Consider the following 24359-nt stretch of genomic DNA (forward strand, 5'->3'; position numbering starts at 1 on the left):
AATATATAAATAGAAAATCGGCAGTTTAGAAAATGCAGCAGGCGGAGGACAACATGGAACTATTATTTCTGACACACGGGTTACTGCACAACGGCCATCATTAGAAAGGAATAGAATGAAAGGAAACGAGAGCGCAGTCAGCCCCCGAAAGTTTTCAATTGTTTGGTGATGGACACATCCTGAAAAATAAAGATGAGCCCACGCACGCAGCCTCGGGGTGAATATCTCCTCTCAGCTCAGAAAGCGAAACACACTTTGTGTACAACACACACAAAAAGATGTCGGGCGAGCGTCCATGGCCATCAAATATGACTTCCCTTTCCTCGGGGATTTGCTGTGTATCTTGGCGAGCACGTGTGCATTTGAGTGTATCTTCAACTCTGTGTGTGTGTGTGAGTGTGTATCTCTAACTAACCATCTCCTTTGCCCATAGGATGACTTAGTCTGGCTGTGACCGCCTCCTCTGGCACACTCGCATTAACATTTCCTCCCGATTGTCTCCGTCGAAGTCGTTCATCATCATCGTCTGGAGCCTCTCCCCCGTCTCCACATCCCTCTCCGTTAGTTTCCAGTCTCTTTACCGTTCACGTTTCTCTTGCCTTCTACCTTTTCCGGGATCCTCCACCTCTCTCTCCTGAGATAAACACACAAGACTCTCCTCACGCAGACTAAGACGAGAATAGCTCTGGAGATGAGGCTGATCACCGTTTGGTTTCGGGCTGTTCAGTCCGAGCGTAACGTAACCCATCCGTCTGCTTTTACCTCAGTGGTTTCCTTTCTTTCCCCCCTCCCTCTGCCTCACCCTCGCCAGGGTTCAGATTGACACGCTGATTATATCCAGTGTGTGTGTGTGGGGGGGGGGGGGATTAATGAGTTTGCCTGTATAATGTAAATCAACTTAATGGATCTGGAAACGCAAAAAATGAAGGAGGAGGAGGAGCAGGAGGAGGAAAAAGAGAAGAGGGTTGCAGGGTTCACAGATCCACTCAGCTAAAAGGCAGCAACAGTAAGCAAGCCTCATCTGCTGTCAGACGGGCCTCAGAGAGAGAGAGAGAGAGAGAGAGAGAGAGAGAAGCAATGTCCTCCTTTTTGTTCTCCTCCTGTATTCTTGTTTCCCTCGTTCTGTCTTCTCCTCTTGAGTCCCTGGGATAACCCGCCCCTCCCCCTCCCACCCACCCAACCCTCGATCCAATCTTCCGGGTTTATCCATCCAGATATGATCCCATCCAAACCATTAGCACCAGCACCACTCCTCTAATCCGAGGACGTGACCCGGGGCGCCGCGCACCTTCACGTGCACGCAATCACGGAGAAAGCCGGAGGAGACGGCGGGGAGTCAGGGTCCCTAAAGACATAAGCGGATCAAATTGTTCATCCGGTAACTTAAACCATTTGTGCTTTTTAATTTGGACAGAAAACAACGCGTGGGAGCGACGGCGTCAGACAATGCCGAGGTTTAAAAAGCCCCGATCCGGCCGGCTTAACGAAAGTACTCCCGCAGAATTTAGAGGACTACTTATGTGAACGGGACCTTGACAAACCGAGCAATCGTTAAGTTGCATTTCTGTTTGTTTTTTAATGACTTTCTTTTCCCCCCGAAGTCAAAACTCAAGAGCATATAGCTTCTTGTTGTAGGTGCAAACTTTGTCTCGGTGTCATTGACTTTGAAGCCAGAGAGCAGCACTGGAGATCCTCGAGGATCTGTGGATTACCGTAAAGCCGTGTGGTGAAAGAGGGATAATACAGCGGCGGGATGATTAGCAATGCAACTAATGGGTTATTGGAGTCGACCACAAGCAGCGCAAGGCGCGGTTCTCATGTCCCGGCAACAACAACGCCTCGTTGTGTCCACCATGCGGTCTAAACGGACTGCAGTGTAATCGAGCCATCAACAGTAAACACACCTCCACACCCGCCTTGTGTGTGGAGGTGAAGGGGTTAAGCAAACACAGAGGCCCAAAGTGCTGTTGTTGTTTGCTCTCTGAAGTGACATTGGTGACATTTCCGTTCCGGTATCCGCCGTGTTGAACATGTGTGATAGTGTCGAAAACAAACTCCACGTGATTAAAATCTCCAGACACAAAGCGTTGACGACAGAACCGCGAGTCCCTTCGGTACTTCATGTTCTTCAGGCTCGAACCCTGATTTTATGAGTCGCCCCAAAAATACACCGGCACCAGTTCAGAAGATAAGTACTTCAATTATTCATTAGGATGGGTAAATCACATTCAATACACTGCGTGTCAAATCAGGAGCAGCCTTCGTCTCGTTGGGAAGCGGTCGTCTCTTCAGTTCGGCGGTTTCTGAAGGGAACAAATTCAAGACTTTTCATTTTTTCCATTTCCCTCTTTTCTCCAGCAAAGAGAAGTCATCTGTGAATTGATATTGTAGAGATTCATTCTCCCGGGGTTATTTTAATGTGATGAATTAAAATCACGCACAGACAGGTTACTGCTGTCTCCTTTTTCTTTTTTTCTTCTTTTTTTACTGTATTTTAAAGCTAGCTAGCATCTGTCTCAGAATTAGCACCGAAAGCTTTGTTCAAAGCGACGTAAAGAAAAAAATCTGCCCGCGTCCGACATGTTTTCCAAACGCACGGAGGCCTCGTCTTTGCCCTTTGACACCGTTTCTACATCTGTCAAGCGACTGACGCTCCCTGACTGAAGTTAGGCGGCCCTTCGGTCCGGCTCCTTCGGCCTCCTCGGTGTTTGTGACCGGCTGGACCAGGCAACACCCAAACACGCAGCGGCGGCTAATCCCCTCGTGCCGTAGCAGCAGAGATGATTATACGCAGCTGAGTCTGACGAGCACAGAGGTCAAAGGTCGCAGGTTTCAAAGGCTAAGAGGAGGGCGTGGAGGACACTTTTAAATTTAAGTCACATGGAAAAAAACTTCTTTTTTTCCAGTGGGCCAATTTAAAGAAATCCTCGTCTAACTTTCATTCTGCGGCCTTTAAATTCACACCTTGTCGTTTCACAGTTTGCCTCTTCACAACATGCTGTGACTTCCTTTTGTTTTGTTGCTCTTGTGCAAAAAGCCACTTACTCCGAATCACCTCCTCATCACTTGTGTGCAGAATGTACAGGTAGCACTTTGGTTGCCAGGGAACATAATCCAGGCTGCAATTACTCGGCTGTACAAAACATAATTGGAAAAAAAAAAAAAAGATTGAAAAAAATCACGAGTTTCTAAATGTAGTTTCCAGGAGACGGGGGTTGGGATGAGGGCCACTCGGGGACAGGATGTGTTGTTCCGAGCGGTCCCCGAGGCGTAATTTTACGTGGGACTTTGAAAGTGTGTGACGGCATCAATAAAATGCATCGCACTAATCCAAATGGACAGGATAATCTATAGAGCTGCACGGGACATAATCTCTTTCAAAAACACAGGATATGCACTTCATTTCACAGCCTCCAGAGACATCACAGGGCAGAAGCAGCTGAACGCACGGCTCTGGAACTCATCGGAGCCAACCACATCCTTACATCTTACAGATGGGTTTCAGAGTACAGCCAGAGAACAACGCTGGGCGAGTGCCCAAAGACTTCCATTTGTGACTCGGCACACCATTTGTCAGACGGCCGCCTGCCGACCGACTTCTACGCAGAGCCGCGGATTACAATGCAAGTTGTGATTTCAGCTTTTCTTGTTGCCTTCCGCTCAGGCGCAAGAAAAACCTGAAATACTACAACGTGTGTGCGCCAGTAAACATCACTTGAAGATCACTAGATTTCATGTTTTCTTCCGCGCATCAACACGGTTGTGTGCCCGTCGGGTTATCACCAGCCTCGATGCACTGATGATAATTTTACACTTCTGAGCGCAGCTTGGCCCGCTGCATCGGAGAGGCTCCTGCATTTGCATCTAGTGGTGGCGTTGTGGAGCCGAGGAGACGCGACAACAACACAAGCTAATCCAGGCAATGTGCCTCAGAGGGGTTTAGCTCATGGGAGGGATTTAGAGGAGAGAGGGAGGGAGGGAGAGAAGTAGAGGGGGGGGGGGGGGGAGAGAAGGAGAGGAGAGGGATTTAGAGCAGCCATTGTCTCTCCAGGAGCAGATTAACTATTTCAAAAGCAAAGGTGACGTCTATCGCCCGGCTCACTGTGCAGGCCCCAGCAAACGCTCTCAACACTCAAGATGGGTGAGATGCTGTTTTCTCTCTCTCTCTCTCTATTCTACTCTATTCCTTCATTCTCCAGCACTCTTTTCCCCAAGCAAATACCTTTTGCTCACTCTGTAGCTATACATATATAAATATCTACATATACGTAACCGAGCCGCGATGAAACACAAGGAGGACGATTAAAAAAGTTATTCTGCTGCGATGGCACCATTGGATGAATGGGGGTTAGAAGCACAAATGGGTAAAAGTAAAGAGGAGACACAGAGGAGTGGGGGGGGGGGGGGTTACACTACTTGATAGTAGGACATGAGGGGAGCAGAGAATGGGGTGTGAATATGAAGGGGATGAAGAGGGGTGATGTGAGGAGAGGAGGCGCCACAAATAATCCACACATATAGGGGGTAATGAGATAAGTGCCGGACTGGAGAGGGTCGGGGGGGGGGGGTATGAAGGTAGCTGGGCAAGGGAAAGAGGGGATGTACTCATGTTTACTAAAAGACAAAAGCAAAGACTGCCGTGGAAATGCAAATCCCCCCCCCCCACCCCCCCTCTGCAACCAGAGTGTTTTTATTAACTCTGAGAAGCAGCACGAACGATGAACACTCCGATCCTCGCATTCCTCTTGCCCTTTTGTTTTCTGCATATGTGAGAATGTGTAAACAACGGCGTGAGCCGTAATAATTAGCTACGTCGTCGTCGTCGACGACTCTCGGTCCTCACGAGGCAAATAAATGAAAAAACAGTCCAATCTGCATAATGCATGAGTTGTGTGCATTGATCGTCCTGGAAACTGGAGGGGTCCTCTTCCTCGATGAAGACGTCCTACCTTAAGTGTTCACGGAGAGGAAACATCCTGTGGATACACTCCAGCAATCGAGCACAGAGGGATGCAACGCGAGCGGGCCCACACACACACACACACACACACACACACACACACTGAATGAACATGCTGCACATGAACGCACATGAGCGCCTTTATGTCATTCTCTCTCCCTTTATCTGTCTTTTTCTCTCTGACCAACTATACAAACACACACACACACACACACACACACACACACAAACTAAATTCAGCTCCGTCATTATGAGGCCATCATGATGACAGACAGCCATTCATAGCACACGGCCGCGGAGTCCCCTAAAGTCTAAATCTGTGTGTGTGTGTGTGTGTGTGTGTGTGTGTGTATGTGTGTGTGTGTGGCTGCCAGGCAGGGTGGGCCCTACTATAGAAGGCTAGATGGCATGACCTCACCGAGAGACTTCCCTCCTCCAGGCACTGGCACACACACACACACACACACACACACACACACACACACACACACAGTGTTCCCAGCGTTCCTGGCAGCGCCAGTTAAACCAGACTTCTCTACACTTCTTTACACTCACTGTTTTCTACGGGTCTCCTTCTGGCTCTGCCCTCATTACTTCTCTCCATATGTGTTCCTCAGAGAGCCAAAGGACACCAAATACAAGCGTCGGTATATTTTTGGATATATATCCTTAAGACATAGTCTTAAAATAAAGTCCTACTTTTATTCAACTCCTGGAAACTGTGAAACCATTGTAAAGGGCAGCATCACGGGGCGGCGCCATTTTCATATCGCTCAGGCCGTTTATATCTCTCGCCATAAAAGCAACAGTGCTGTTTTTGTTGTGCTTGTTTTTGTTTTCGGACCCGATGGCGGCCTGCCGGCTCCGCGGGGAGCTCCAGCCGATTTATGAGCAAACGTAGCCGCCTTGTGTTATCTTCCGTGTCCTCCAATGCAAACACTGTGCTTTCAACCCGTGTACCCCGTGTGCATTATATCTCTCCAGCATCTCCTATGAATCCCCCCCCCCCTCTCCCCATCAGCTGAAGGCCCAGATCCCTGATTTTGCATGTCCCTGTGTGCCCCGCTGCTGCATAATTCATCCGCGTTACAAGGTATCACCCAAGGAAAACTAAATATTAGAGCTCTGCAAAACAAACCTGCGGTTTGAATTGGAACGAGCGGATTTCGACGAGGAGGGAGAACAGTCGCCGGCTGCGGTGCCGAAGCGGGGTGGGGGGGAGGGGGACAAACAACTTGAATTGTTTATCTGAGGACACAAAACTTTTCTCGTGAATAAATGATGAACGCCAAAAGAAAAGATTTTTTTTAAACGTCGAGCGCCAGACTTTACGATGTATTTTCGACCTCGCGCGGCACGCTAACGACACAAACTTAAGACCCGAATCCAGGTGGAACGAGGCGTTTTTTTGCACACTGCCCAGAATACTCAATTGAGAGAAGTTGTGTGCTCCGATGAGACGGCGGGTTGTCACGCTAACGAAGAGAATGAATTATAGATCGAGCCTCTATTGCCCCGCCTAACCTCTCTCTCTCTCTCTCTCTCTCTTTGTCCGTCACAACACGATGAGCTAAGAAACTCAAGAAGCGGCTGTCGCTCTCTCTCGGGGTTTCAGGCATTTTGTCGAATTTGCATCCTAACAACCTTTCCGGGTAATTGAAAAAGTGGTGTCAGAGCCCAGAGTCTTGATCTCTGATATGGTAATCGCCCTCACATTTATGGAGGGAGACTTTCAGGGAGTCCTGAGCTCCAGAGGCAGCAGCTGTCTTTTGAGGGGAAAGCCAGTAATGGCCTGCATGTGTCTGCCTCTCTCTTTGAGGGGAGCCACCGAAAAGCATTTTCATCTGCGGTCGACGTCTCTGATTATGAGATCCAGTAAAATTGTCTAATCTTCTAACGGCGGCCGAGGGGAAGGAGGCAGGGGATGAAATAAAAACGATGGGGGTCTGGGGGTATTGGCGGAAGGAGAGGGGCAAACCTTTCATGTGGTTTACCCCCCCCCCCCCCCCCCTCACACACACACACACTAAAATGGGTTCCAGAAGGGAGCGTTTTAATCTGAGTTTTTGATGACATGCTACTGGTTTGGTGCGGTGTGCATGCGAGGCTCGCTCATCAGCCACACACAGAGTCACCACCATGTAATCCAAAAATCTTGTAAAAAAGTGGGAGCGGAAAATAGAATTAAATCAAACGACACGAGAGTGTGAATCAACACTTGGCCATACGTTCTTTTAACTGCGGGAACAATTAACTGCCTTTGGACACGAGACTCTTTTTCTCAAAACGCCACCCGGCACTTCAGCCGCCTGTGAGATTGTTGTCGCAATCACGGTGGCATTTATCAGCCGACTCAGCCGCCATCTTTGATCTGCGACGGCGGACAACGGCCACGAAGAACGGCGAAAACAAAAAGCTCATGCGGGAAGCAGAGATCCGACGGACAAATGTGGTTGCCGTGGGTAATGTAAACATCTTATTAGGTATAGTGCGTGGACACGGTGTGTGTTTGTGTGTGTGTGTGTCAGCTGCCACACCTTCACACGAGGCAACACTTTTTCCTCGGTAATCACCACCACAATCACTTGATTAGCTCGAGTCATTTGTCAATTATATTGCTCTCTTTGAGAGCCGGGGGCCACTCGCTAATCACGGTCAAATGGAGAGCGGGAGAAAGCGGTTCGGCGGGGGGAACGCGAAGGCGCTCTGCGGCCCCTGGTTCATCCTCTTTATGGCTGAAGATAAACTGTCAGTGTCGGCTTCATCAGCTGCCTTGAAGCGAGTAAAACGCCTCAAACGAGATTGAAGATCGGCGAGGGCGCCTCGGCTAAAAGGCTCGTAATTTTTTTTTTTTTAAACTGATGAAATTAAGCTTTTATTTCTCGCATCTGTCTGATTGGTGCTGATGGTCCCCCCCCCCCCCTCCCCCCACCACCCCCCTCTTTAATGTCCAGTGCAATGCCACGGGCGGTGCTAATTACAAACGTGGGCATTATCCCATGGCGCACACGTGAGTCTCCCTCTAAGTCCCAATCAATACAGAGTTTGTTAAAGAGCCACTAATGTCCGCGGAGCCGTGCTCGGCGGACGCTAACGACCTCGCTCTGGATCCAGCTCTCCGACAGCTGAAGACACCCGGCAGACACGCCGATCAATACTTTCTCATCGCTTTTTTGCTCGCTGTCTGTCCCGCCATCTGTCTTACGGCCCTCGCGCTTTTTTTTCTCATTTCGCATTTCTTCTCTCTCGAGCCCATCTCCCTTCACCTTTGTCGTCTTAAGTTTCTTATCTCTCCCCCCACCCTCCGTCCTCCCTCCCTCCCCTCCCTCTCCGTCTCGTTAACCCCCAAACACACTTTACAATACCTCCTACCTCTCCAGCCACCTGTGCCTCTCCACCGTCCCCTGTCCTCTCTCAATTATTCACTACGTCGATCTCAGTCTCGTTCTCTTTATTTCATCCAACCAACGTCCCCCTCCTTCTCCTCTTTCTCTCTCTCTCTCTCTATCCCCTCTTTCCCCATCTCTCCACCCGGCCAACAGCTTCATTGTCCTTGGGTCGGGGGGGGAACAATGTCGGCCCACATGGGGCCCCAGTGCAGTCCCAGCCGAGAAGGCAGGCAGCACCGGAGAACACCCATAACTCAGTGTTTCAACGGGGCTGCGGGATAAAGGGAAGCCTCACACATGGCTGACTATGTGGGTCAGCCTTGGATCATTTGTAGGAGAGGAGGCCAGCAACTGGCACCAGAATCCCCCACTGAGAGAGTGTATACGTGTGTGTCTGTGTGTGTGTGTGTGAGTGTGTTTCGTGTCCCCTTGCAACCCAGTGGCCCAGCCCCCCCCCCCCCACCCACCCACCCACCCCACTCTCCAGTTCATCCCAGCCAACTATTCTATGGGAAACCTGCTCTTCTTCTCCGCTCGACGCCGCCGCACCCCGACGCCTTTGTGAGCGCCGGGCACAAAACAGGGGGCTCTTAGGGGCCACCAATTAGTCCTCCCCCATGGGGTGACATGGCCGATGAATAGAGGGACCCCCGAACCGTCCACGCATGTAATCTCAAACCACCCTTCGGAGGCTGCGCTGTCATAGCCACACAGATTGCACCTTGTCTTCTCCGGACAGATCTCCCTCTTGATTTAAAGGCACGGCCCACTGGTCCCAAAAAGAAAACGAGCATCCGGAGGCCAGCGAGTCACTTCGTGGGGAGAATAGGATGGGACTTGTTCCTCTCGCTGTGTGTTCTTCATCCCGGAAAGGCATGCAAAAGGGTGGCTTTGGAAGGGGAAGTGGATGCGGGGCATGGGGGTGAGGGGAAGGTGGATTTTTCTCATCAATCACCAAGTGACATAAACGACAATAGCAACTCGGAATCCATTACCCAAAACAAACAAAGACATAGCAGGAGTCTGAAGCCGGAGGGACAGGCTATGTAAACTTAAGTGGTGACTGAGTAGGGGGTGGGGGGGGCGGCTTTTGAAAGAACCCCCCCCCCCCCCGCCCCCATATTGCTGGTGAACCGCAACACATGTCAGAGTGACGAGATTCTCAATAGTTGCATCCACAGTCGCGACGTCTCGCCTCCCACTCGATGACTCGCTCCTTTCAATTACTTTAATCTTCAGACATCCCTTAAATCTCCTCGACTCTTTAAAAAACTGTTAGATTCTATTGACCTGTAACAAGAGGAGATTAGAAGTGAAAAGCTACCTGCAGACAGTCAGCCACTAACCTTCACTAAGCACACTAATGTTCACCCATACACACACACACACACACACACATGCGCGCCCTGGGATGTAACGTGCCATCCTCCTCCTCTCTCCTCTTCTAGGCCTGAACATCGGCAGAGGAGCTCAGAGAACATAAAGCGAGAGAGGAGTCAGGCACGAAGAGAGAGAGAGAGAGGGAGAGAGAGAGAGGAAGATGAATGTGGGATATTTGTGGACCTGAGTGCTCTGCAGCAGTCCTCCCCACCACAATGTCACAGCAGAGTCTCTACAAGTCCAAACAGGTGAGGCCCTCAAAATGACCTCATACCTGCTGAAACTAATGTTAAAAGTAGCAGGAAACAACCCGCTGTGAGGTTCTGGCTTGCGAAGAATTCTTTGCACATTTTCAATTGGTACATTCAAAAAAAGAAATCGGGTGGTTTAACGGCACCCGGCTGGACAATGTGCACCAGCGGCTGTTTATCTCGATGCGCTCGACTCCTCGATGGTCACATAAACTGCAGCAGATGGATACGCACAATAATTCTGCAGATGTATTTGGACTGTCGGTTAAAACGCTGCACGCCGTTTGGATGGATAACTGACCACGGCGCCAAATCTCTCCCGAAACGTACGAGGTAATCAGTCATTGCACCCGGCATCTTCCATGGAAACTGCTTCTCGTGTGCGTAGTCGCTGTTCAGCCAAAATGATCCACGCCGGGTAATTGTTCTATTGGGGAAAGCAGGACAACTGAGACTGAAGCAATGCCTGCTCTCAAAGGGAGGCGCATGTGCTCTTAGTTCATCATCATCATAATCATCATCATCATCATCAGTAGTACACTCAAAAAAACGATTCAAGCCTTTTTAGAGGTGACACATTTCAATATTGTTTGATACATTTAAATAAATCAATTACAAAACGAAGATATTTATATTGAATGGGTGTAACACAAAATGTATGAATACTTTCATTTATTAGATTTATTTAGGTTACACTTACAAAAACGATTCAAGCCCTTCTTCGAGGTGACACATTTAAATATTGTTTGATACATTTAAATAAATCAATTACAAAAATAGATATTTATATTTAATGGGTGTAACACAAAATGTATGAATACTTTCATTTATTAGATTTATTTAGGTTAGATGGTGTGCATATCAACTCAAAATAAATGTGTTTCATTGAGGACTACCCTTTGCGCATGCGCCAGCTGAAAATCAGTTTGTTTGCATGAGGTGAACACACTTTCAGGGCTGTACGGTGGTGTAGTGGCTAGCACTGTCGCCTCAGAGCCAGAGGTCCGTGGGTTCAGTTCCCAGTTGGGGTGTTCCTTCTGTGTGGAGTTTGCATAGTTAGTTAGTTTATATTTTGAGTTGGACAAACACAAATTAATTTAATTTAATGAATATCGTTATTTTATTTGAGATGTATTTGATACAAATGAGTTGGACTAACTTAATTACATTTTATTGCACTGATGTGCTAAATTTGAGTTGGAGTTGCATATAAATATTGGATGGAAAACCTGCCAACAATTTAATTGAGTTCATCCAATGAGTCATTTCTTTGAGTGTAGCGCTCGGCCCGGCCATTAAATGCTCGGCTGGAGAGTCAGACGGCTTTTAACCTTTGTTGCAGTTCACATACCTGAGGAATACTTTTCTTTTCCCAAACACCGCATGGGGCAAAAGGTCTCGGAGTCTGTAATTCATCGCGTATACCTGAGCGCTGCAGGTGCTGAGCAGAGTGTTGTCGCGTTTGGGGAAGCCGGTGAATACTTGAAGCATTTTCTACAGACACTTTTCTGTCACACTGATATTGTGCTTCCTCACCAAATAGCTGGTACGACCGTGTGAATGTGAAAAGCTGCAGGGTAGCGATGCTTTGTGGGTTGTCACTGTGAGGATGGGGTGGGTGGGCGTGCTGCTAGGCAATGGATCAATGACACTGTGCTCCCGCTGAGAGATATAGGAAGTACGGGGCGAGCGGCAAGTCTGAAAAAAAAGCTCCAGAGATTGCAGCTCCGCTGTAACCCAAATAACGGGGAAGGCTGACCAAGGTCTGCGGATGTCTGTGACATTTTTGATTAGCTTGTGACCTCGTGGGAGAGCGGACATTTCAAAAAAGGAGGAGATAGGAAAACTGGGCTTGTTGTGCCTCTGTCTGTGGCCTTGAAGGCCTTCTTTTTTTTAAACCCCGGTAAAGCGATAGTTGGAGCGTCTTTGGCTTCTGTTACCGTTTCCTCTGATGACTCATCCTGCGCTCAGGGGCGTTTACAAAAAGACAATCCAACTAAACTTTATCTGCATGTGCATGAAGGGACACAGAGCCGGTTGGTAAATCGCCTCTGTGTGTGTGCGTGCGTGTGTGTGTGTGTGTGTGCGTGCGTGTGTGTGTGTGTGTTAGCTAACAGGCCTCTGTACTTGCGCCATATTACCGTATAAGCCCGCCCACTTTTAGCGCTCCAATCAAATGTGAAGGATTGGATTTAAATCCCTATTGTAACTGTTCAACACATATACAGGACTGTCTCAGAAAATTAGAATATTGTGATGAAGTTCCTTATTTTCTGTAATGCAATTAAAAAAACAAAAATGTCATGCATTCTGGATTCATTACAAATCAACTGAAATATTGCAAGCCTTTTATTCTTTTAATATTGCTGATTATGGCTTACAGCTTAAGAAAACTCAAATATCCTATCTCTAAATATTAGAATATCATGAAAAAGTATACTAGTAGGGTATTAAACAAATCACTTGAATTGTCTAATTAACTCGAAACACCTGCAAGGGTTTCCTGAGCCTTGACAAACACTCAGCTGTTATAAATCTTTTTTTTTACTTGGTCTGAGGAAATATTAAAATTTTATGAGATAGGATTTTAGAGTTTTCTTAAGCTGTAAGCCATAATCAGCAATATTAAAAGAATAAAAGGCTTGCAATATTTCAGTTGATTTGTAATGAATCCAGAATGCATGACATTTTTGTTTTTTTAATTGCATTACAGAAAATAAAGAACTTTATCACAATATTCTAATTTTCTGAGACAGTCCTGTATATATATAAATCAGGCATGACTTTATAAAAAAACATTTTTACAAATAAATGCAGAGGTATAAATGTACAGAATTGTTATCCATTAAAATAATAGTATCCGACAACAGATTGGTCCAATGTCACAATACCGATCAGCTATTTGATATCCGATATCAGTATGAGTGCGTCTCCACCTCACACTGTGTTCTTCAGGAGAAGGAACAGCTGGCTATATGAAAGCATTAACATAGAAAGTATTATCGAAGCCTTCACTTACGGCGGAGCCGAGACTGAGTACACATTAACATGACATTAAACTTTAATGATAACAGTGGGTGCAACAGTCTCGGCAATGACAAAACTCTGAACAGTGTTCAACTCGCCAGTTCAAATGTTTGTTTAGAGATGGTATCTGTCGGTTTGGTCCAAACTGATCCAACAAAAACACTGGATGGATTACTATGAAATTCCATACAGGCATTCATGGTCCCCAGTGGAAAAAATATGTATTCCTCTGGTGACCAGAGTGATCCTGCAACTCGTCCACTAGCCCCACCGGCAGGTTGACCTTTGAGGTGTTGAGCGGACAAGTATCAACAGAATGACATTCATCAGCATTCACGTTCCCCAAAGGATATACTGATAATTACATGAAACGTCAAATCTGTCCAATAGTGCAAAACTAATGTTGTTCCTCTCCGCTTGTAGCCACTAACATGCGAACAGGAGAAACGAAGAGGACGACCCCAGTAAACAATGTTCTCCATGTTCCCACCGCTGAGTCACAATATCTCTGTGACTGTTATCCTAATGTCGCTTAATGAGAAAAGGCAACACTCAGCTTTTCCCTGACCCAGAAAATGAAAACATCGGATCAGCATGCGATGAGCAGGAAAAAAAAGCACAAATGGATCCATAAATAAGAAGTAAATAATTAGAAAGCTGATGATTCTGGACAAGTTGGCTCATTAGCCGAGGAGACTTCAGAGGAATCCCATCTGTGCGCTCCCCAATAAAACTCTTTTCCTGTCGACTGAACAGATAAACAGATTCCAGCGGCCGTAACGAGGCGTCCTCTCCCTTTTCTTTCCCCCCCACCGCTCTTCCCCTCCTCTCGCATTTCTCAGGGTCAATTAAGCTACAGTAACTAAACAGCAGTGCACCCCGTCACATTCCATGCAGCCCCCCCCCCCAGTGAGTGACTACAACTTCCACTAAAAACAAACGGGCTTTGATGGCGATTACCATATGAACTGCTCACTTCCGACCGCACAATGAACTACCTTCTTTACAGAGCCGCTCGGGCCGTCCTCCGCGGGGCCGGTGTTATTAACGGGGTATAAAGTAGAGTCTGCCGTGCAGGTTGCCCGCCCTGCTTCGCCCTCCTTCCTGGCTCCGCTTTCCCAGCGCTGCAATATTTACTTCATAGGGGGTCTACACCTAAATACACATGAGCTCACAGCGGGGTGCGGGCATAAGCACGGAGGAAATACATGAAACAAAAACTTCAGAAACGCACACACACACACACACTCGCACACATATTCACACAAAACACATGCACACACTTTCATCTCCAAGAGCACCATACTGAGCACTTGAGAGGCCATCCTCCACCGCAGGCGGATCTATTTCCCCTCACCCGGGCTCTTCGTCACGGAAACCCTTCATCTGCCAACAACTGAACTCTTTCAGAAGGAGGAGAGGTACCTTTGGGTTACCTTAGAGTTGTTGCATACATGTTTGCCTTGCCATCACTATACCCCACAACTCAGGGTCAGCTGCGCTCTGTTCACGAAAGGCTTTTCCAATAGAAGTTGGACTCTTTTTCTTGGGAACATCCTCCAACAACAGGATTTTATGCAGTAGATAGAGGAAGAAAGACTGTTCATCAGCGAAGATGTCGCAACAGGATCCTGTCTTGGTGAAAATATCTGCACGAGCAGAAGGGAAAACTGTAAATGTGGGTCATAATTTCTGTGGTGGCAAATCTGGAAGTCACACCCTTGATCCGCTCTTCTCGCCACTCGGTATTTTCTCCTGCATCTCTTTCCCCAATCGGATCTGTTCGATTGAAAACTCGACTCGGCACTCGAAGGAATCGTGTTCTTCTGTGTTTGAACATGAATAAAAACAGCAAATTTATAGCGCGCCCCGCCGTGCGGTTCACCTCCACTCACCGTGACATCGTCCCAGAGAGGGAGGAACGCCGCATCCACCGCACCGCCCAGATCTGCAATTGAGGAAAGAGGCACGCCGTTGGAAACCGTGACTCAGCGTTCTTAGTTCGGCGTTCAAATTCCCAAACACAGTGTCGGTGAAAGAAATTGGAAACAACCGACGGTGTGACAAAGGGTTGCATTACGCAGCAGCGTCGTGTCATGCCTTGTTGCAGAGCCAGAAACCCGTCAGCCAGAACAATCTCATGTTTGTGTTCAATTGATTCTCGATGCCACCGCTGCACGTGGGCGGGCGACGTCGATCAGATGTTGTTTGATATAGTATCAGGTAGAATTGCCTAATGCATTAACGGTACTGCGTCCACGCTGGGGCTGCAATGAATGATTATTTATTGACCAATTATTCTGCCAATTTTTTGAAAAACGGCCACTATAATTTCCCTGAGCCCACACACTCATCAGACCAGCAGCCCAAACACCAACTCTATTCAGTTTATTATCACATATGTCAAAGTAAAAACATCCCATCCGCGTAATTCAAACAATTTATTGATCGAAATATATAGTAATATTTCCCAAATGTCTCGGTGCGCTCCGTACGCCTGGCTGACCCCCTGCTTTCATCATTTAATTGTGTTCTCGGCAGCCAGCAATACAAAGAAAGCCTGAGTCAGAGAATCCGGCTTCTCACGGAATCAGATCTTCATCTGACCACAGTCATCCGACTCTCAGCACATGTCCGACCCACCGACACCGGATACACGGAGAACAGCCCAAAACCCCCTGATAGAAGATACCAGAAGGGTGGGGGGGGGGGGGACAGGACACACAGCACGTCTTCACCCTGAGGTAATGTGTGCCGCCACATAGTCATAGCCCTGGATGCATACGTGACATTGAGAAGCCGTATCTATGGTATACGATTACATGCCTGAGTGAGTGTGTGTCTTTGTGTGTGTGTGTGTGTGTGTGCATGCTCGCCCAAAGCCTGTTATCTCTCGCACGTATTTGTTCATCAAATCCCCCGTCAGGAGGTGGATAAAGTTCCCTCATCCGCCAGGTAATGACACACACCGTTTGTCCTCTCGCACAAATGGCTGCAATACAGGTGCGCTCCTCCCTCAATCCATTTGAGAGATGGCTATCAGTTAAAAAGGTAACCGAAGCCTCCTCGCTTCTTGCCGGGGTCCCCCCTCCCCCCCTGCTCTGCCTATTAACTCCCCTTTTAGCTTTGTTTACTCTGAGGCATATGGCAGGCCTTTACTGTAATCGGCAAGCTGTTCCCCGTGACTAACCCTCTTTTGTTTGTTAATGCACTCTTATGATCCCATGATGACGATGTTTTGACGCTGGTTTGGGCTGCAGGCCGAACCCATGATAGGAGCGGTTCAGTCTGAAGGAGGTGGGCGGTTGGTCACCCGTGAGAGGAGCACACGAGTAGTCTTAATGCTCCTATTGATTACAATCCCGCCACCAGCGCCCTACACCCTCCTTGGATGTAACACAATGCTATTCCAGGGAATGAACAGCTATTGCTAATGGCTATAAAAAAGCTCCCGAGAATCGGCTACCATTTCGAGCCACCAAAATCGATAACCCCCCCACCTCAACCACAATCTGTATTTAATCTCAATACGGTGACACAAAGAATTACGGATGAACAGCGGATGAGGAATCGCTCTGTCAGAACAGAACGGGCTCATCCCAAAAATGTCGCCCACGTCCCGCTCAAAGTTCGCAGACTCGTAAGAGCGTGTTAACCCATTCCGACTCAGAAAAATCCTCTCTGCCGCTCTCCGGTAAGGTGCTTAAGATAGAAAAAAACTCTTCCTCCGTTGTGTCAGACCGACTCCAATCCTTCGGAGAGGAATCCAAATCACAATCGATTCATTAAATGCACCTCCCCCGTGCTCACTTCCCCCCCGTTCAGTTGCTGCTGTAGTATTTACTAAAGCAATTAGCCAAGTGTAACAAGCATGGAAATCAGCGTGATGAAGGAGTCACACTATCTGTCTGCCTCCAGGGTGGGAGGGGCCATGAGAGCAGCCTTAAATAGGGAGTCACGGGGAGTTATGCGAGTGGCGGAGGTAAGAGGTAATTGAGGCAGCGTAGGCCTCTCGCACACAGACAATCACCCTGAACAGGACAGAGTGGAGTGTGGGAATGAAAATAGCTGGAACCCCGCAGTTTTCGTCTTTCCCCGTGTGCAATCAGCACATCTCACTGCCCCGGGGGGTGTAAGACAAGCTATTCAAATATTAAAAAGTGGAAAATTATGAGCGTGATAGGCGAGTGAGATCTTCTCAAGGGACTAAAATGCGCTTTTTCCCGTTCTTTGTCGAGCCCACAAACGCCACATATAGTGCACGGCGTTATGGTCAAGATGTGCTACCGTGAGCACATGAAACCACGGTGAAAGCATACTAAATTCTTCCACGGGACGTATTTCAAGCATGACATTTAATTGCTCAGCTGTCACTGGTTTACTGGCTGTAGGTCCTGCTTTATTGAGCTCACGTGTTCATGCAGGTGTGTGCAAGAGGATCTATGGTTGTGTGCGTGTGTGTGTGTGTGTGTGTCATTCCTCAATGCGTTGTAATGACTGCAATCATCTCAGTCTGTGGTATCTGTGTATGTTCATTTACCAAAGTCTGGGTCAACCAGAGTTAGGCAGTCTGACTAATACAAGAACACACACACACACACAACACACTCAGGCACACACACACACGCGCGTTTGCAAACACACACTGGAGTCCTTCGCCTGTTAATGTGTGATACAAATGACTGCTGAGCTGGCACTGTGTCCCTTCTTATCAGCTCTCTGGGTGAGCCACTGTTTGTTCTGGATGGAGCCTGCAACCGTTAGCCGGAGGGGGATTCAGTTGACCACCGGCTACGAGACCGAGCGGAGACGCAAATCCACAAGGGGGGAAGTTCAGGTACAGACCGCCACAGCATCGAATCTAAAGTCCCAGTCTCATCTAGGTCACAGCAGCACCTCACAAAGCCTCCCACCTCCCCTCCTCGCTGTCTGCTTTCTTTGTTGTCTTGCGAGGTGATGTAACCTACTGTAACTTTGCAGCGTGAACTCCAGGTGGAGACCAGGCCGCGGCGTTGTGTTGAAATGAGCCGACAGCACTACGCTCTCCAATAACCGCGTTATTGAGGAGGAACGCGAGGAAGAAATGATGCTCATAGACAGATTGTGATTTTGTAATTCCCAATGTGGCCCAATCAACACTTAGCTTCAGAGCAGCTGGAGGCCTGGTTTGCAGCTCTGTATACGACGATCTGATATGAACATAAATCAAGAGCAGAAAGCTCAGAAATGTGCTGCACGAAATGGTAAAAAGAAGTCGTTGTTAGAGAAACCGAGCGACGCCACGTGAATGATCAGCGGACAGTGAGTCCAGATAGCCCAATGTTCCTATCTAGTTACCAGGCTATAGCATTACGAGACGAGCTGGCATTACTAGAACCTGTGTGAGCTCACATGTGCTCTGACGCAAGAGAGAGGAAGGTAGGGAGGAGGAGAAAAAGAGGGGATGACTAATAAATTGTATGTTGTCTGTTTTTCCTACCGGTTCCTACCTGACAGCATCAGTTTAGAGCCTTTATTCAAACAGGATTCAAACACACATACACACATACACACACACGCACACACACACACACAGTCTATTAATCTCTTCCGAAAACAGGAATAATTCTCTTTGATGATGTCGGACCAATTCTGACTCTCTTCAGAGGAGTGCCTCCTTCTCGCTCTCCGACTCCAAAACCCAATTAAATAATCATGGGTTCAATCGCTGTATGATACCACAATCAATAAACGGAGGATTTGTCGGTTATTTGGATGAAATGAAAAAGATCCCACAGGCAGCAAATACAGAGAACCCCTGGAGGAATTGAGGACGAGTGGATCAGACGCTGTGCAGCTGCGGCGCCGCCCAATCAAACGACTCAGGACACCAGAGTGTCGGCCGCATCCCATAATTCTCATTTGACAAACGCAAATAAGGCTCCGGAGACGTTGCACATAGCCTCACACACCTTGACGGACCCAGGAGCAATCACCTCTTGAATAATTTAGTCGGGGCACACATCAAAACCTTAACAGGTTTAGAAAAGCAGAGAGGCTTTTTTCCCACAAATAACACACACACAAAAAGAAAAAGGGCCCCGTGAGACTGTGATGAATGAATCAAGACAAGCATGCTGTGAGCAGAGTGGGGGGATGAATGAATATATTATCATGCAAGGCCCTACTTCTCTTTTTGTTGCTTCACAGCTTGTCTGTCTTCCTGCCTGTCAAGCCGCTTGCCTGATTACCTGCCAGCGTACGGCACAGAGCACCTTTTGTCCGCAGTAAAGGGGGCCGGGTTAAATAATATTACTTTTTGCGACAATTCGTCTCACGGAAAGGTGACGTGCCGAGTTCCTCTACTCGGCAAGCCTTAAAAAGCCTCACCGCCTGCCTCCGCTGCTAAGCGTCCAGCCCCCCCCCTGTCAGGATGCCTTCCTCTCCACCCGTCTGCTTATATCCCCGTTACTTATGTGAGTCTGTGCTTTCCTCCGCGACCCCTGACCCCTGAGTGTCTGCTTCTATCGGAGGACTGTTTGTCGGTTTTTTCCAGCCCGTCTCTCTTCTAAAAATGTCTCCTCAAGATGACGTTCCAGTCGATTTCATCAATGCATAAGAAGCACGCTTATGTTTGGATTACTTTTACACAAAAGAGGACATTTGAACCTTTTCCTCTACACTCAAAGAAATGACTCATTGGATGAACTCAATTAAATTGTTGGCAGGTTTTCCATCCAATAATTATATGCAACTCCAACTCAAATTTAGCACATCAGTGCAATAAAATGTAATTAAGTTAGTCCAACTCATTTGTATCAAATACATCTCAAATAAAATAACGATATTCATAAAATTAAATTAATTTGTGTTTGTCCAACTCAAAATATAAACTAACTAACTAAATATGCAAACTCCACACAGTAGGAACACCCCAACTGGGAATTGAACCCACAACCCTCTGGCTGCGAGGCGACAGTGCTAGCCACTACACCACCGTGCAGCTCTGAAAGTGTGTTCACCTCATGCAAACAACTGATTTTCAGCTGGCGCATGCGCAAAGGGTAGTCCTCAATGAAACACATTTATTTTGAGTTGATATGCACAACATCTAACCTAAATAAATCTAATAAATGAAAGTATTCATACATTTTGTGTTACACCCATTCAATATAAATATCTTCATTTTGTAATTGATTTATTTAAATGTATCAAACAATATTTAAATGTGTCACCTCGAAGAAAGCCTTGAATCGTTTTTTTGAGTGTACTCCTGTACATTCTTGCAGGGTGACAGACTATGGAAATCAGCCATGCGGCTATCATTGGGTGCATTTACATTTTGATTTTAAAGGGTTCATCGATGTACAAAACTGTCCCTTTCGAACAAATAAAAAACTTCAAACTTGAAATGTTCGCCCTGAACATTTGCAAAAAATGTCCTGCTGAACGGATCCATATCACAGCTTGGCAACGAAAGCGTGATGAAAGGAATAGCTTGACATTTTGGGTAAATACACTTATTTGCAGTCTTGCCAAGAGGTCGATGAGAAGCTCGATACCAGTCTCATGTCTGTGTGGTTAGGGGGACCATATTCTTTACGGGGACCCTTTGGCTTCCACCGCTTATTCACGCACCATAGGATCAGGATGGGGGGGGGGGGGAGACAATCATTTCAGAGTTTAGCAGATGAAAAATTATGTTAGTTCTCCTAAAAATCTGCCAAAACACAGTTTATTAAATACTCTTTAGTTGTGATATGACTGATGCTATTGCAGCATCTACGCTGAGCTCTTTAGGCCGCCATTCTTTTGTTTTGAGGCGCTTCTCCGTGTTGTCGGCCATCGGCCCGTTGCTGCTCGTAGCTCCTCAGAGGTCGCTGCCTGGTCCCAAATGTTGCGGGATCTCGTGTCATTGCAAAAATCCAGCTTTCCGTGCAAGAACTCTTTGGAAAAGATCGACTTTGTCTTCGGCACGGCAGCTGAACATATGTGTACTGACAGGTTCTGTCAAAGAACAGCCTTGACAATGACACATTGAATGATTGACAGATGAAGTGTTGAGGTCTGCCGCGGTGTGCATTGTTGATGTTTATATATGGTTATATATAGGTTAGGTCATGATAGCCTAAGTGTATTCGTCAGGACACGCAGTGACACCGGGACAAGATGAGGACGTCTGGTCATGTGTGGTCGTCTGGTCGACATGAAATTACAGCCAGAGGCCGGTTAGCTTAGCACAAGGACTGAAAACATGGGAAACAGCTAGTCTGGCTCAAAAGTAACCTGATCCACCTCACACCTCCAAAGGCTCTCTCATTTGTTTCACTTTAAACAAAAACGGAGGTGTAAAAATGACACCTTGTGGTTTTACGGGGTGTTCTGTAAAGGACACGGCAAGTGTCTCCTGGAAGTGGAAGTTACTCCTGCCAGCAATAAAACAAAAAGCCCTGTAAAACCACCAGAGTTTGTACATGATTTTGGGGGGTTTTGAACAAATTAAACACATTTGTTTCCCTTCAGACAGTTCTGTGAAGCTAAGCTAACCAACTGCTTGCTAAAAGTTGTAGCCTACTACCCCCTTTAACATTTTGATGCTTACGTTTCGGCAGCGCAAAAGACACCGTTAAGCTTCACTCATCCAGAACCACAGTGTTTCCTGTGTGTTGCATGTCCAACCACTCCCCGTGACCTCTTCCCTCAGGCTGCTGTCAGGGGGTCACACTTCCTGGATTGTAAAAGCCTTCCCAGTAAATATAATCCAGGCTCTTGTTTGGCAAAGCAAAATACAAACACTGAAACGTCTCCCATCGGAGATATAGGGTTACCCTGCCACCTGTCTACCTGCCTGCTCGTCTCCATCGGGCTCCTCTCCTCCCAGTGTCGGCTCAGGCTGCTGTCACACCATACATCGAATCACCGGCAGTCGCCCTGTGCTGACTGCGTGTGTGTGTGTGTGTGTGTGTGTGTGTGTGTGTGTGTGTGTGTGTGTGTGTGTGTGTGTGTGTGTGTGTGTGTGTGTGTGTGTGTGTGTGTGTGTGTGTGCGTGCGAGCGAGCGAGCGTGCATGTGTGTGATGTGAGTGGGCCTTTGTGAGCCCTCCACTCAGCAATGTGATGATAAGTACTCCCAGCCCAGCGCTCCGCATGAGCTGATGGACAGACGGGCCAAGAACACTGGGGGCCTTGTGGTTGGCCGTGTGCGCGTGTGTGTGTGCGTGTGTGTGTCTTGTGGTGAAAAGAGGAAAAGGGCTAGACAGTGACTATAGGGTGTGTGTGTGTGTGTGTGTGTGTGTAGTGTGTGAGCCTGAGTGTGTTTCTTTTTTTCCTTTTTCCCTCTTTTATTTTTTTCACAGCCACCAGGCCATGCCACATGGCTGCAATTTGTTCATTAGCTATGTAATAAATGTACACACACGCACACAGTGGTAATATTGTTCTGATTTCAGCCTGATTGGATTCTGAAAAAGAGGACCCTGGGGGGAATCACTTGTAGTCTGCCAGCCACTGTGACTAGGAGAGGACTAATTTCCTAACAAGGTTTGAGGCCCACTCTGAGGACAAGCCTGTATTTGTCTATTTGCTGTAAAGACCGCTGTGAATATAAACTAAAATAACGTGGTTGTGTTAGGTTTCGGATATTAGCGACCAATATCCGAGACCTCGGTGGTTATGATTGTTTTGATTGCTTTCATGCGGCTGAATGCGAGAGTCCGTCCCTATTGTGTATCGTGTGTGTGAGCCAGAATGACTTCAGGTCATTGTGAGGATTTCCCAGTCACCTGGAAGTAATTAATATTCACCCAGGGCCAATTACACGCAATCTGTCATCATCATTCGTGTGTCAGATGAGCTAGGGATGCTCGTTACAAATTATCTGCTGTCTAGAATATCCGCCGATGCTTGTTTGAGCCGAGCTCGTCCCCGGCAGCTTTAGGGCGACCTAATAACCGTTTGAATCACAAGATCTCCGCCGACAGATCATCTGATCAGTTATTTTTATTTTTTTTGCTGTGGAAGAAATCCAGAAACATGGAAAGTAGACTAAATGGTGTCTCTCTGTGTTTGGCCCGCCGCATGGAAACTAGCAATGGGTCTGTAAGAAGAAGAAGAAGAAGAAGAAGAAGAAGAAGATCCACATTCAGCGAAGCTTATGGCCTCTGGGAGAGAATGACTGCTGCTCTGCCATGAGCATACAGATCACCTTACACACTGGCTTTCCCTCTGCTTTGATGACTGATGTACACACAAGCACACACACACACACAGCCATGCACACCTGCTTCCCCAGTACTCAGGAGCATTAACCCGCCAGATTTGCACACACACACACACACGTCCCCCCACCTAGATTAATTCACTTGCTGCACCTGAGAATGCGACCCCTATGATGTCACCTGCAGTCCCCTCACTTCAAAGGCACAAAAGCACCCCTATGCCACCGGCACAAAAAGAAAGAAAGAAGCAAACGCACCCTATTACTTCACCTCCTTTGTCCTCTCCTGTCCCCTAATGGCAGTTCCCTCGCAGAAAGTCCATCCGCGGCGAAGCCAGAATTACACAGTGTACTCTACAATCAGGTGCTCTTGGGTTTCTGCCCATTGGCACTTGCCGTGCACCGCTGCTACAATGACAAGCTCTCTTTCTTCCTCTGACATGAAAGAAACTACCCCGGCGCGTGAATCTGCGTGCACTATTCGTGCGCCTTCGGTGCGCGCGTACGAGTGCGTTTCATGCGTTCTTGTGTTGCGCGAGCGTTGGAGGGGAGAGCGGTCCGTGTGTCCCGAGGATCCCGTAATCGCAGCGCTGCCGAGCTCTCCGAAAAGCTCCCCGGTTGGAAATGCTCACCGGCAGAGTGCGATGTGATGAGACAGGGCGATAATACAACCGCCGCATTAGTGCATGGTTCGCCATTAAGAGACCCAAATGAGATTATGAGGTCATATGGGAGGCACGAAACAACAAGCCCCGACTCTGAACGCAGCAGCGTGTGTTCAGTACTCCCCTCTGAACACAGAGAGGGTGTGGTGGTGGGGGTCGACATGTGAAGGGGAAAGAGATAGATAACAGGCCAGGGAAAGGAGAAAGGCAGATAAACACAGAGAGACAAAAGGCTTGATGGAAAGAGGTATCCCCAGCCTTGGAAATTTCCATTGTGGTTTATTTCCACAGTAATCCATTATTGAATAACGCATGAATTCAGCATGATTTACCATCAACGCCTCCAACTGAGCATGAGACAGGAGGCCCTGGCCGCCCATCTTCCGTCTCGGCTCAGGGGAGGGCTCTCCCACTGTAAGGCGAGGTGAAACAACGGCGCCGCGACACGCCACTCTGTTTGTATCATTCACTGCTCTCCTCCATAGTCACACCTC

General features: G+C 47.7%; 1 protein-coding gene and 1 long non-coding RNA gene across 5 annotated transcripts in view; one reads left to right on the plus strand and one right to left on the minus strand.

Moving 5' to 3' along the window:
* sema6a (sema domain, transmembrane domain (TM), and cytoplasmic domain, (semaphorin) 6A) overlaps window positions 1-24359 on the minus strand; it is a 107095-nt gene that overhangs the window by 77870 nt on the left and 4866 nt on the right. Inside the window, exon 2 of one of the 4 annotated variants that reach the window (XM_056418151.1) lies at window positions 14903-14955. The exons of the other annotated variants lie outside the window; for them this stretch is intronic. The gene's annotated coding sequence lies outside the window, so the exon portion shown is untranslated. The remainder of the gene's footprint in view (window positions 1-14902; window positions 14956-24359) is intronic. 4 annotated transcript variants of the gene reach the window in all.
* The window catches only part of LOC130196221 (uncharacterized), a 77132-nt gene that overhangs the window by 52008 nt on the left and 765 nt on the right, over window positions 1-24359 (plus strand). The window lies entirely within an intron of this gene.

This window comes from Pseudoliparis swirei, chromosome 7 (genome assembly GCF_029220125.1).
Source record: "Pseudoliparis swirei isolate HS2019 ecotype Mariana Trench chromosome 7, NWPU_hadal_v1, whole genome shotgun sequence".
In the NCBI taxonomy this organism is placed as follows: domain Eukaryota; kingdom Metazoa; phylum Chordata; class Actinopteri; order Perciformes; family Liparidae; genus Pseudoliparis; species Pseudoliparis swirei.